This window comes from Acinonyx jubatus, chromosome E2 (assembly GCF_027475565.1).
Source record: "Acinonyx jubatus isolate Ajub_Pintada_27869175 chromosome E2, VMU_Ajub_asm_v1.0, whole genome shotgun sequence".
Classification (NCBI taxonomy): domain Eukaryota; kingdom Metazoa; phylum Chordata; class Mammalia; order Carnivora; family Felidae; genus Acinonyx; species Acinonyx jubatus.
In genome coordinates this window covers 7,359,002-7,373,303 of record NC_069396.1, presented here as the reverse complement: position 1 = coordinate 7,373,303, position 14,302 = coordinate 7,359,002, and positions in this window count along the sequence as shown.

Here is a 14,302-nt window from a genome sequence, read left to right as displayed (position 1 = left end):
CCCCCAAAACCTGTGAGTGTGACTTTATTTGGGAAACTGGTCTTTGCAGGTCAAATTAAAGATTTTGAGATGAGATCACCCTGGGCATCCAGGTGGTCCTAAATCCAGTGACAAGTGTCCATATAGGATGCTAAAGAGGAGAGACACAGAAACCCCAGGAGGAGACCACAGGAAGACGGAGGTTGAGATTGAAGCAATACCAATGGCCATGAGAAGCTGGAAGGGTCAAGGAAAAGAATCCCCTCTAGAGCCTTCAGGGGGAGCACGGCCCCACCCACACCTTGATTTCAGATCTCTGGGCTCCAGAACTGTGGGAGAATAAATTTTTATTGTTTTAAGACCCCTAGTTTGTAGTAATACGCTACAGTGGATACAGGAAACTAATACACATGTTCACATTAAAAGGCAATTTGACACATTAACCACCCTGGACTTTGCAAGATCTTTTCCATTAATAGTTGGTTACCTTCTTGTTTGTGGATTTCTTCAGTGGCTACTTCTTGCCAGTGCTGATGGCCAACCATCAGAGCAGGCTACAAACATTTAAGTCAAATAGGAGAAAAAACTTAAAACTGAGAAATTAAGAAACAGTTAATTTTCCTGCTGATTAGGAAGTGATTGCTGCATGCTTCTGCAGCAACCTAGGTGGTGCAGTTAGAATACTTTCAGCCACAAGACGATGGAAAACCCAAACCAAAGTGGCTTAACCTCAAGAACACTTACTGGTCACATTCTGGACCAGCAAACCTGGGATGGACTTCAGTGCCCGGCTGGTAAAGTCGGCAGATATAATCATCTCTCCACCCTGCCATTTACAGCATTGGTGACTTTTTAAAGCTGTTCCTCTCACTGCTGGAGGAAGGCTGTTCCAGGTAAGCAGGGCGACATGCTTCCTCTTTTAGGTCCAGGAAGACAGTCAGAGAATGAGAGACAAAGACAGAGAGAGACGCTTTCTGTAGCTCTCTCCTTAGAGAAGGTACTTCCCAGAAGACTTCAGCAAAACACATGCCCTCTTTTGAACCAATTGCTGATAAGAATGATGCGTCATCCTCAAACTAATGAGGCCCTACACCCTGAACTTGTTGAGGTAGGTTTGGCTTCCCCACGGCCTCCCCAGAATGCATTCAAATGGAGAGTAGTTACTTAAACAAAATGGAGGTCTGTCAGGAAGGGCAAGGATTGAATGAGCTGATGGGCAGATATTGTATGTAAACAACAGTGCAACAATCCCAATGTGCCAACCATCCCATCCACCTTAAAATATAAAATACATCCATGGTTGAGGACATCTGCATTCCCCTGCACAATTACATCCCTTCATCCTCCTTAGTTACCTGCTATTTTAAACGTGGGGCTTATCAGTGCCACGTATTTCATTCTTACTATTCATCTATTCTTACTGTATGTCTTTATGCCGAAGCCGGTTTCATTCTCTTTTGTGTCTTTAAACTTAATATAAATGGGATGTGTATGTACTATTCTGCAACTTGCTTTTATTGTCCCAACACCGATTTGTGAGACACGTCCACACGGAATATATGAAGTTCTAGTTCACACATTTTCATGGATGCATTCCAATGAATGGATTCATTAATCCTCCTGTCCGTGAACATTTAGGTTGACACTTTTTTCTTTACTACAAAGAAAGCTGCCGTGAACATTCTCAGCACATGCCTCTGTGCAGTCCTAGGAGGGTTTCTTTGGAGCACGTGACAGAAGGAACATCATCGAGTTATCAGGTACATGTACCTTTAACTTCAGCTGTTCTCAATAGAAGCTGTACCAAATTATATCCCACTGGCTGCAAATGAGGATTCTGCCCCTCCACACCCTTGCCAACACATGCCGGACCCAACTTTAAAATCTGTTAGTCTTGTATATCTTCTTTAAATGGTCTGTTATTCTCACTAGTCTCCAAATTCCACTCGGGCAACCACTGTGGTTACCTCATTCACTCACAGACCCCCGACAATGCTTAGCACTTGGTAGACTTCATGACAAAGAGATGGGGCCGATGCTCAGTGTTTTTAGGGCAGGTTCCCAGCTTCATTCTTCTCTGCATAAATCCTTCATTATGCTGTTAACAGTAGGAAGGGAAGGTAGGCATGGTCCGGTTACTGGGAAAATCTTGCTATTAACTGAATCAGCACACACATGGTATCCAGAGTGTGGAGAAAAGAGGTCTCTACCTTTGGCCTCAAGTTGCCTGTCAGTCAGGACTCTGCCTCCCTTCTCTCCATACCCCCCGGTGCTCTGGGTACCTAACCCCACACTAGACACCTGGCCGGCATCTTCCTCAGCCTCTGGCTCGGGTTCAGTTGTTCAGGTCCATCTCGTTCACCCCTTAATGGCGATGGGGGTTGAGAAATGGGTGGGTGAGCAGGAAAGAAGGGATAAAGAAAAGGGAAGAAAAGCAGCCTTCCTGGTCCCACCTTGGTGGGGAGCACATGAACACATCAATTGCTGAGCTCATAAATGCACTTGGTTTTCTCTGTGCTTTTTCAAATACCTCCTTCTACTGTCCTAACTTAGTATGGGCCAAATTCCTAGAAAAAGGCAAGCGTGCACCACACCCAAGACAGTGGGGACCGCATCCAAACTTTTTGTTCCAAATCCAGCTTCCCTGCAGTGGTTCTCAACCAGGGGCAGCAGCGCCCTCTGGAGGCACATGAAAATGCGTGGTGGCATTTTTAGCCGTCTCCCTGCTTGGGAATTTAGTTAGTGGTCACGGCCAACAATGCCCACAATGAACAGGTCAGACCCGCACGGTGAGGAACTGTCTAGCCTAAAATGCCAATACTGCCCCCCACTGAAATCGCCGTGGGCTCTGGGAGGCTGAGGGCGAGGCCTGTCATGTTCACAAGCGTGTCCCCAGGGGAGTCTGGCACACAGTGGGGGCTCCATAAATGCTTGCCGAGCGAAAGAATTCGGGACTCCAGTATGCTATAGCACCAGCTCACAGAACCCAAGTGCCTGCTCCAAGCACACACTGGAAACCAGAGTGCTAACTCATCAGTCAGAAACAGACTAGGAATCTAAAGGGGAAATATCCTCTCTGCCAGGAAGTGCGTGAAATAATCTTCAGATGTGGGGAAGATTGTGTTCTCTGTGCCTGGAAAGCTATCACCTGGAATCCTGTCACTTCTCCCATTTAGAAATATGAGGGCGTTAAAGAGATAGTCATAGGAAAAAAAAAAAAAAAGCGTAAGTGTTCTGACATTACAAAGCAGCCAAAACCTTATGCACAACAATTTCCCCCCAACCCCACCACCATATGACAGTGACCATGAATGAACATCGCAAAGCAAAATTTGCCAAAGCAGTTGCTCCTGGGCCTTCAGGAGCAAGTGAAGGGAGTTCGCAAGCCCGTCCTACTGAAAGGAGAGAGCCTGACTAAGCACTGGGCTCTAGATCAGAAGGCAAGGGTTCCATCCTCAGTTGTGACGCCCAGTAGCTGGGTAAGTTGCCGAACTTCTCCAAGCCTCAGTCCCCTCATCCATAGAATGGGAACGACGATACCTACCCTATAGGGTAACATGAGGGTTAAGTGATACAGTGTCGGTAAAGCAGGAAGCACAGTGCCTGGCACTTAAAACACACATTATCATTACTAATTCTTTGAAAAGCAACCCCAAATAGCCAGTAATAAAGCCAATGACTGCCTTGCGGAATAAAATAGACACTCAGCCATTTAACCCAAGGACATGAGCAGACCAACAGAACATCCTGTTCTTAAAAGACATAGATGAAGTAATTTTATTCTGCCTCCAAGTCCTTTTGTTCCCTGGTTGACCAACAGTGCTGCGATTCACATTAAATTATAATTGTGTTTCTATATCCCTCTGGTGATAAATATTTCACTATTGGGCCCCTTTTGGAAAAAAGAAAAACAAAAAGAAGGTCTTCGAGCCAACTTATTCCTCATTCAACCTTTACATTTTTCTTCCCCCATCCTCCACCTTCTCTCCACTGGGTCCCATTGCTGGCATTTTGCTGTACGAAGGAGTGGATTTGTGCTTTATTCCAATAACTTTGAACACTGATAATAATGAAAACATTTGGCATCTGTTTTCTGTTGAAATGTGAAAGCTTCAGAGCAATATTTACAAAGCCTACTTCCCCAACCGCGGCTCTCAGATCTGATTAAGTAACACTCAAACATGACATTCCAAATCAGAGTAACAAGCTGTTCTTGGGCTGTGTCAGGGCCAATCCTTTATATTTTCAAATTTATGAGTATGCTACTAGAGAAACATCACTTACCCAGCTGATCCAACAAATATGCTCTCTCCTCTCGTTCACAGGCAATAGTTTAGATCTTCCTGACTCAAATCCCAGTCAGTGTCCCCTTCCATACGTTTTAGGGACTGGCTATGATGTGGGGGATGTCTCAATAGTGGTGGTGCCTGAGTTGGGGCATAGTCATACGTTGACTGATCTTTTCGTGAAGACGCTCTGGCATAAACAGATCAAGGTAGCAGCAGGGAAGGCTATATATATTTCTTTAATCAAACTCAAGTCCCTATACAGAAAGCTGAGAAAATTCTTCCTGGGAGAGTATGTGGGCAGGCAGCAACTCTCACACATCCAACTACACAGATTTAAAGCAAACCCACTATCGTTAGCTATTACTATGTGGAGTAGGCTGAATAATGGCCCCCAAAGAGATCAGGTCCCAATACTTGAGACCTATAAATGTTACATTATTTGGAAAAGGGGTCTTTGTGGATGATTAAGGATCTCAAGATGGGAAGAGTATCCTGGATTATCTGGTGGGCCCTAAATGCCATCACAAGAGTCCTTCTAAGGAGGAGGCAGAGGGAAATCAAACAGAAGAGGAGAAAGCCATGTGGCCACTGCGGCAGAGATTGGAGTGACGGCGCCACCAGCCAAAGAATGCCAGCAGCCACCAGAAGCTTATAGAGGCAAGGAATGGGTTTTCCCCAAGAGCTTCAGGTGGGAACACAGTCCTGCCAACACCATGATTTCAGCTCAATGAAACCAATTTTGGAATTCTGGCCTTCCAAAGTGAGAGAATAAATTTCTGTTGTTTTAAGCCACTATGTCTGTGGCATTTTGTTACAGTGGCCACAGGATAATAATATACTAGAAAAATAAAAAGCAAATCATAACAGAGTCAAAATTTAACACTGGCAAAAACCTAACCCAGTCCTCCCTCTGTCCCATCTTACAGACCAGGAATGTAAGCAGAGAAGAGGCCAAGTGCTGTGGTAAATCCACACAGAATGGGAGGTGGAGCCAGCACCAGGTTTCTGAGTGTCACAGCTCCCTTCAAAGAAGAGAAGTCGCACCTTTGGCCTGCTCGGGGGGGGGGGGGGGGGGGGGGTGCCCTTTGAACCTTCTCAGAATGTTTCCAGCACTGTCCAATATCGTCCAATATGGCAGCCACTAGCCACCTGTAGCTATTTAAATTTAAATTCATTAAAATGAAATGAAATTTAACATCCAGTCCCTCAGGCACACAAGCCACATTTCATGACCCCTACACACACATGTGGCTAGTGGCTGCTGAATCACACAGGACAGGCAAACATTTCCATCATTTAGAGGAAGTTTACTGGACTGGACAGTGCTAGACCAGGCACACAGAAGGCCCTGCCAACTTCTCACCAAACTTAAAAACACCATGTCTGTTTGTTCCTCTTGCATTTCCAACACCTAGTACACTGGCTGGCCTGCCTTGGGGAGTCCCATAAGGACTTCTATGAAGGTGCAGAGTGACACCAGGAATTGTGACCCCCTCACACCCTTTCCTCACTAAGAAGGGCTTTCTTGTCTCCTTTGAGGGGCACTGCAATATATGGCAAGGACCGCACCTCAGGCAGCTTCCTTGTCCAAGCCCAAGAGCAGCATTGGGAGGCCAAGAATAAGACAAAGGGGGTAGACTGCGTCAGACCCTCCCAAGACCCAGCTAATGTCCCAGGAGAGTCTAGAGGCCATTCGGGGGCTGCTCCTAATTTCTTTGGATGCCTCTTGGGATACCAACAGAAGTATGACACACTCTCTCTAGAAAACACCAATGAATACTTGTACGGCCCTTCATAGTTCAAAAGCAATGCCCCGGTCTCCTTTGATCCATACAACTGGGGAAGCAGAGACCTCCTTTCAATAGTGAGAAAACTGAGATTCAAAGAGATTAATGAGAGACAGCTTGCCAAAGATACACAAAGAAGCCAACATTCCAGCGAAAAATCCTGACTCTAAACTTGCCTTGCGTACCATCTCATCTTCCTTCTTCCCCTAAGACATGGAGATGGGTCCTAGGCCTTCTTGAGAGCACAGGCGGGGACCCACTCATCTGTGTAGCTCACCCGTGATACCTAAGCAGGGTCTTCCTCAAGCAATCAAATAATGCCTATGCTTGGTTTTCACATCACACTCTCCTCCCCAGGTAGAAGAAGACAAGTCAAGTCCAAGGGGGAAATGAGTCAAGTACAGTAAAACCTTGGATTGTGAGTCACTTGTTCTGCGAGTGTTCCGCAAGACGAGCAAACACTTCTAATAAATTTTAACCTGATAAACGGGCGACGTCTTGCAACATGAGTAGTACGTGACGCCGAACGTCACATGATCACAACTGAGCCGACGGTTCTTGAAATTTACTTTGGTATACAAGTGCTGTGGATCACAAGCATGTTTCTGGAATGAGTCATGCTTGCAAACCAAGGTTAGGAAGTACTTGGAAGTGCACTTCTGAGTAGTCAACTCCAGAAAGAGAGGATTGTTGCACACATCAACCTCAGAGAAGTGAGTTCCTCATACTGACAGAAGCTATGGGCCACAAGTGAGACAGGGTTTTCAGGGCAGACAACAGGCATTTGTGCCCATGTGGCCATGTTCTGGAGGTTTTTGTAACACACAAACACACACACACACACACACACACACACACAGAATCCGTGGACGCTCACAGTGTTCCAAGAATATAATTTAAACCTCACCATACCTGAAATGTTGTCAATTAAACCACAACTCTATGACTTAGGTGCTAGAATTAGTCTCATTTCACAGCTGAAGAAACCGAGGTTCAGGAAGGTTAAGTAAATTTGCTCTCCATCATTACAGCTAGAAGGCGACAGAGCTGGGATCTGAATACAGGTTTGTCCTATTCTAAGCTCCTTCCCACAGCAATACTCTGACTCTCAACAAAGCCTGAAAGAGACATTGCGGATTTATAGGAATTTGTCATGGAAAATAAGGCCTTAGGAGAAAAAAATTCTTGAAAATAGTTATGAATAGGCTTCTACATGGATAAATATATACTTATCTCATATTTTGAACATATTCCTAATTCCACTCTGTGTTTCTGTTGTCAACACCTGTTTTTTTGTTTGTTTGTTTTTTTGAGGCTTCCCTCTGTCTTTAGCAGGAAAACCCAGAACCCATCAGAGTCCACAAAAATAAAAATAAATGTTATCTAGGAAAAGAGGAACCAATGGTACTGGGTCCTTTTCTCAGAAAAGTACATATTGATGACATGTTATATTTCTAGAGGAAATTACTTCTTGACTCTTAAGAGTCTAAGACTCTTTAAAATTTTTTTTATTATGGAAATTTCAAACATTCATTAAGGAAGAGAGAAAAATATAATAAACCCCTATGATCGACCTTTTATTTTCAACAGTTATATACTCATGGCCAGTCTTGTTTCATCTAATCCCCCTACACTCACTTTGTTTGCTCGTATTTTAAAGTAAAGCCCAGGCATCTATCAGTTACCCTGTGAATACTTCAAAAACTTTGAATGCATCTTTAACTGATAAAGACACCTTTTCAACATAATCACAATCCATTATCACACTTAACAAAATTACAGTAATCTCTTATCATCTGAAACCCAATCATACTTAAATTTCTCCAACTGCTCCCCAAAATGTCTTTTTTTTGCGGTTAGTTTGTTCCCATCAGAATCTGAGCAAGATTCATATATATCACATTTGGTTATGCTTCTTGAGTCTCTTAATTTTACACCACCCACAAAACTGGACTCGAAATGGATTAAACACTTAAACATAAGACCTGAAAACTATAAAACTCCTAGAAAACTAAATTAGGAAAAAGCTCCTTGACAGTGAGTGATCTGGGCAACATTTTTTTGCCTAGGACACTAAAAGCACAAGCAACAAAAGCAAAAATAAACAAGTGGGACTACATTGAACTAATAAGATTCTGCACAACAAAAGAAACAACCAACAAAATGAAAAGACAATCTATAGAATGGGAAAAAATATTTGCAAACCATATATATCTGACAAAGGGTTACTCTCCAAAATATATAAGGAATTTATACAACTCAAAAGCAAAAACAAAGCAAAACAAAACAAAAAAACAAAATAAACCAAAAAACAAACAAAAAGATTAAAAAACGAGCCAAGGACCTAGACATTTCTCTAGAGAAGACATATAAATAGTCAAAAGGTACATTAAAAGATGCTCAACATCACTAATCATAGGAGAAATGCAAATCAAAACCACAATGAGATATCACCCCACACTCTTGAGGATGACTCATCAAAAAGACAAGATAATAAGTGTTGGGAGGATGTAGACAAAAGGGAACCCTTGGCTCTTGGGGATACTGGGAATTACGAATGTTCTGGGTACAGAGCAAACACTTCAGTTTAGCCAGGTCTAAATCACTCCGTACAGAATGCTTCAACTACTCAGCTCCCCACCCGGCAGAGCACAGTAGAAAGCAAATGCCCTGAGAATTTCATAACGGCTTTGCTCTCGAGTTAAGTAAGATTTTGCTGTCATATTCAATATGACAACATGTCAAATTAACACTCCCTCAATATAATATATCACCAATAGGAACTGTTCTCAAAAACTTCAGTACAAAAGCCATTTCAGAAAAGTGCTTAAAAATTAACTGGAGAAAAAGAACTAAGCTAGAGAAGTGGCCAAGGAGAGTGGAGGAAGGTCTTTAACCTCAAAGATGTAGTCATTTAAAACAAAACAAAAAAAAGTAGTCATTTTATGGAAGGTAGTTACATCAGAGATAGTCTAAATCAAATTTTTAATATACTTATGTCCTGGGGAGTTTATTAAAATGCAGGTGCTCAGTCAGTAGGTGAGGGGTAGGGCCCGAGACTCTGTATCTCGAACAAGCTGCCAAGTGATGCTGACACTGCTGGTCCACGGACCACAGTTTGAACAGCCGGAGTCCAGATGTAGATGAAGGCCTAGTGAAACGAGAATGTTCCCTCTCTGCCCTTCCTGCCTCCCCACATCCTCCCAGCTCCTTTCATACCCACTCATCCTCTAGGAATGAACACTCAGTCCTCTAACTGTTCAAAGTACAACCATTCCTTGTGAGCAACGTCTCTGTGGGCTAAAATCTTATGCACGGGACACCTGCTCCTGGTAATGCAGCTGATTTTATCATCTGAAAGCTTTCCCGATAAAAAGTACTTGAAAATACTAAAGAACACATTTCAAATGAAATGTGTGAGGCATAGCTGACCTTACAGGAAAGCACAGAAAATCTATGGAGGCTGAAACAGAAAACTGTAAGCCAAACAGGTAAATGCATCAACAGATGCGCAGTATCCTAGACCAGCCCCGTAAACCTAGAAACAGGTTTTCATACATAGGCCGGACAAAGATGGAGAACACTGGGTCTGTAGGAGGAGTGGTACAGAGATAAGAATCCCACGTGGTGCCAGCCCCCAAAAGGCACCCCTCTAAGAAAACGTAACTACCATAGGGAAACCAAAGCCTAACGCCGTGAGCTCCAAGAAGAAAAAAAAGTTTTTCACCCAGAATTCATAACCATGAGTTTTCTTCCCTCACCTCATTACTCAAGTGGTCTAGGAATTCCTAAACAACAAACTTAGCACAAAAGGTGGCTCTGACTCCGTAATCCCTCTGGGGTACCTAAGCAGAGGCAAATACCAGAGCTCTCAAGGGTGTAGAGGTATTCTCTCTCTCTTCTCCCTACGTCTCCCCAGCTCGTGCTTTTGTTGTCTCTCTCAAAAAAATAAATAAGTAAATTTAAAAAGCAGCAGCAGTAGCAGCCTGGCAAAAAAAAAAAGGAGGGAGGGAACGGGGGGGGGGGGGGCAACTGCAGCAAAAATTGCTGGTCCTATAGCTACTCCCTGTCCGCCATGATCCACACCAGCAAATCGAATACCTGACATCCTGCCTCTCCCCAGCTGAAGTCCATTTCAGATTCAAGTCTCACTGCTTAATGGATACCAATTCAGTAAAGCCTAACTGTAAGAGAATCTGAGAAAATGTGGGACTTGGCTTTCCAGATGAAGCAGTATGGGGAAGCACACGTAACTGACTCTGACCAAGTTCATCAACCACAGACAGGGACTTCCTTAACCACGCAATGGTGTCTTCAAGAAACATACTGCAGGGGCACCTGGGTGCGTGAGTTCGAGCCCCGCGTCGGGCTCTGTGCTGACAGCTCAGAGCCTGGAGACTGCTTCGGATTCTGTCTCCCTCTCTCTCTCTCTCTGCCCCTCCCCTGCTCATGCTCTGTCTCTCTCTGTCTCAAAAATAAATAAAAACATTAAAAAAAAAATCTTTAAAAAAAAAAAAAAGAAACGTACCGCAAACATGTCACTAACCAGTGAAATGTTCGGATTTAATGTCAGTAACAAAACTAGTCTGATGCTGCTATTAAACACTGTACTAGATGCCTAAGTGCAATTTTTTTTTAAAGTGTAAGCATTAGAAAGGAAGAAGCAATACTGTTAATACATTCACAAGTGACATGACTGTCTACATAGAAATACCTAAATAATCTATAAACTATTAGAATTAAAATTCAGCAGACTTTCTAGATATAAAATCAATATAAAGAAAGCAACTGCATTATACCCATAATAATAAAATAGAATATGCAATTTTTAAAGTACCACTTAAGAACAAATCTAGCAAAAGATGCGTAAGGCTGTCATTTAAAAATCATTTAAAAAGCTGGCGGGGGGGGGGGGCACGACTGGGTGGCTCAGTCGGTTAAGCTTCCGACTTCAGCTCAGATCATGATCTCACAGTTCATGGGCTCAAGCCCCACAATGGGGTCTGTGCTGACAGCTCAGAGCCTGGAGCCTGCTTTGGATTCTGTGTCCCTCTGTCTGCCCCTCCCCTGCTCATGCTCTATGTGTGTGCCTCTCTCTCAAAAATAAATGAACATTAAAAAAAATTAAAAATCATAAAAAACGTAGAAACATAGAAGACCAGAAAAAAATGGAGAGACGTATACCATGGTCATAGATTTAAACAACTTAATATCAGTGAGATGTATTCATATATGTCTGCAACTATTTACAGTATAATTTAGAAACTTCTAGCACAGTTGAAGATGTATCCTTACAGCTCAACAAAATCCAAGGTTTATACTCAAGAGACACTCTCGCAGACTGCACAAGACATGTAAGAATGCTAACTAAAGCATTTTAAAAGCAACAAAAATCCAGTGTCTAAAGTGACCATCAACAGGAAAATGCATAAACTGTGGTACAGTCATACAATGACAAAGGAATATTACACAGCAGTTAAAATGAATAAAGAAGAGTTTCATTTAGCAACATAATTGTGAAAAAAATGAGCTACAGAGGCTATACACATCATGACAACTTCTCAACAAAATATTTAGACATGCAAAATCATACAGTTCATGTGTACTTACATATATATCACAAGTATAAAAACATACATGGAAATGAAATATATCAGAGCAGTCTATAGTCACCTTTGATAAAGGAAGGAGAATGGGATTGGGGTGAGACACACAGAAGGCTTCACCCACATCTGTAACATGTTATTTATCAAAAAAAAAAAAAAAAAAGACCTGAAACACAGTGAAACATTAAAATTAATAAAAGTTAAAAAAAATTTTCATTAGTAAAGCTGGATAGTGGGTACGCGGGTGTTCATGTAGTATGTACAGTTTTCTGTGAACCTGAGAGGTTTCCTTTACAAAGAGAACGTCAAGGTTGGCTAGCTTAACAAAGGTGACACACGTGTGTGTGTCCCTCATGCTGTCAGAGGTGGTTCACACTGAGCGGGTGTCTTCCACAAGTTTCTGCAAGCGAGAGCAGCTCAGCCAGCTCGATCCCCCGCCCCGCCTCTCTATCATCAGTCTCGTTTTCAATGTCCGTCTTCCCAGATGACCAGCTGGCTGTGAGAGCCGAGATGCGCTCGGAGGAAGGAGACTGCCCCCCAGGCTTCCAGCCTAGGCCGCCTGCTCCACCTGGAATACCACCGAGTCAGCAGGCTGGTAACAAGGCTTCCTCTGGCCTCCCCCTTGCACTCTCCACTATGGACTTTCTACTCCAGGAAACTCACCGTGCGGGGGGCAGCGTTTGGCAGAGCTGAACCCCCGGATATAAGAGCACATAAAGGCCACCAATTTTCATCTGACTGTGGTGGCAAAGCCACCTCACCTGGGACTTGGGGACTTGTTCTTTTGCTAAGCACAGAAAGACCTCTGGTGTGTCCACCTGGCAGGCCAATGACATCACCGTTATAGATTTACCCCAAACACTCTCAGGAAATGAACTTGGTGCTTTAAGCCAAAAACTCCATGGAGATTAAAGTGGTTTTAAACCCCATTTGTGCAGGGTCAGAAAAAGTTCAACTTTCTATCCTCACTCTTAAGTACAACTGTGCAGTGTTTCTTGCAGTAAAACGTTAATAAATTTGTCAAGAACAGAGAATCAGGGCTCAGGGCAGTCTACAAAATTAGATTTCTCAGGAACACCTTGGCCCGAGCTCTTCAACTTGGAGAGACGGTCCTTTAGGACCCAAAGCCGCTAGAAATCCACACTAAGTTCATCTATCACTTCACTCCGTATCCTGCATAGCCCTACAGTGTCTTCCCACCGCCCTGGAAAGGAAACCCAGATTCCTCAGCAGGACTCAGGTGGTCCTTTGTGATGCGCGCCCTGCCCTCACTTGGACTGTGTCCAGCTCGTTCAGCACTGTAGTACCAGCACACGATGAGGTGCCAGGTGCCTGATAAATGCAAGAGGACGTAGGACGTCTGCTCCTTCCCACCCCCTCTCCCTCCAGCCTCTCAGGCTCCTACTACAAGTGGCAGTAAAAAAATTTAAAATTAAAGAAATAATAAAAAATTAAAAAATAAACCAGAAACCCCCAGGAGGAAAGTGCTCTTGCTCCGCAAAGGAGAGAGAAAACTGAGATTTCACTCGGATCCGCAGAGGGCTGGGAATAGCAGGCAACTGGCGACATGTCCCAAACCAGAAGAAGGCGGTGGTGTCGCAACACAAAGAGAAGCAGACGGCCCAGTGCTGGGGCACAAATCCAGCCATCAAGGCACAGGCAGGTCCCATTTCCTCCCTGATCTACCTGGCACACGGTGACTGTAGACCCTGTGAACTCCAGCAGTCGTGGACTACAGGTGCTCCGTCACAGAGGGCACAAGGGTCTTGCGTTAGCGTACATTTTGGGGGACAGGTACTTTCAAGTGGGAGAGGTGACCATCAGTGGGCCATCAGTGAGGATTCTTTGCATTCTCTCTGCCCGGCAGCGGTGCGCCGCAGGGGGCCGGAGTCAGCTGGTCCCAGCTCGGGGAGCCTCCTGTGAGCACCTCTTCCCAGCTCCACCGTCAGGGACAGGGACATCGGCTTGGCAGGCTGAAATCTGCCGTGGCAGGAGGGACACCACAGAAAATAGCAAACGCTACAAGTTAGTGCCTTTTATTTTCCTTTTCCAGGGTTTTTAAACATTTACTAGACACGACTAGTTACGGAGAACCATGTTAGTGTGCCTGAGATGTGGGTCCCCGGAGAGCAGAAATAGAGTCCGGGTGACAGCAGCACATCCCATACAAACAGGTTACTCATTGCTCTCTGAAAGGAATACTTTCCATTTCCTATGGTGCTTCATTTTCGGTTTCGAATTAGTTTTCTGGGGGGAAAAAAAACCCAAACAAAACAGTATCCCTGTCGGCATGGGCCCTGAATCTCACTCACTTCTGCATCCTCAAAGATTTCACTCCACAGATCAACACCTCCCTCCTTTCTGGCATTCTTTTCAGGAGACAACCCTTTCCCAAGTGTCACCCACCATTTCCTTTCGATTTTGCAAGTCCCCCTCTCGACCTCACATTACCCTTTCCTTCAGAGCCAAGCCCTTCCAATTACTTGTGTCCCTCCGGCTCAGCCCTTATTTAATCCAGTGACACTCCGTCCTCTGGACCCTTCCTGCCCATCTCTACGGTTGTGGAGTGGCACCATTCTCTACGGTTTGCCTTCTCTCCCTACACCTGCTCCTTCTCCACATATGGGGCTCCTTTTCTTGT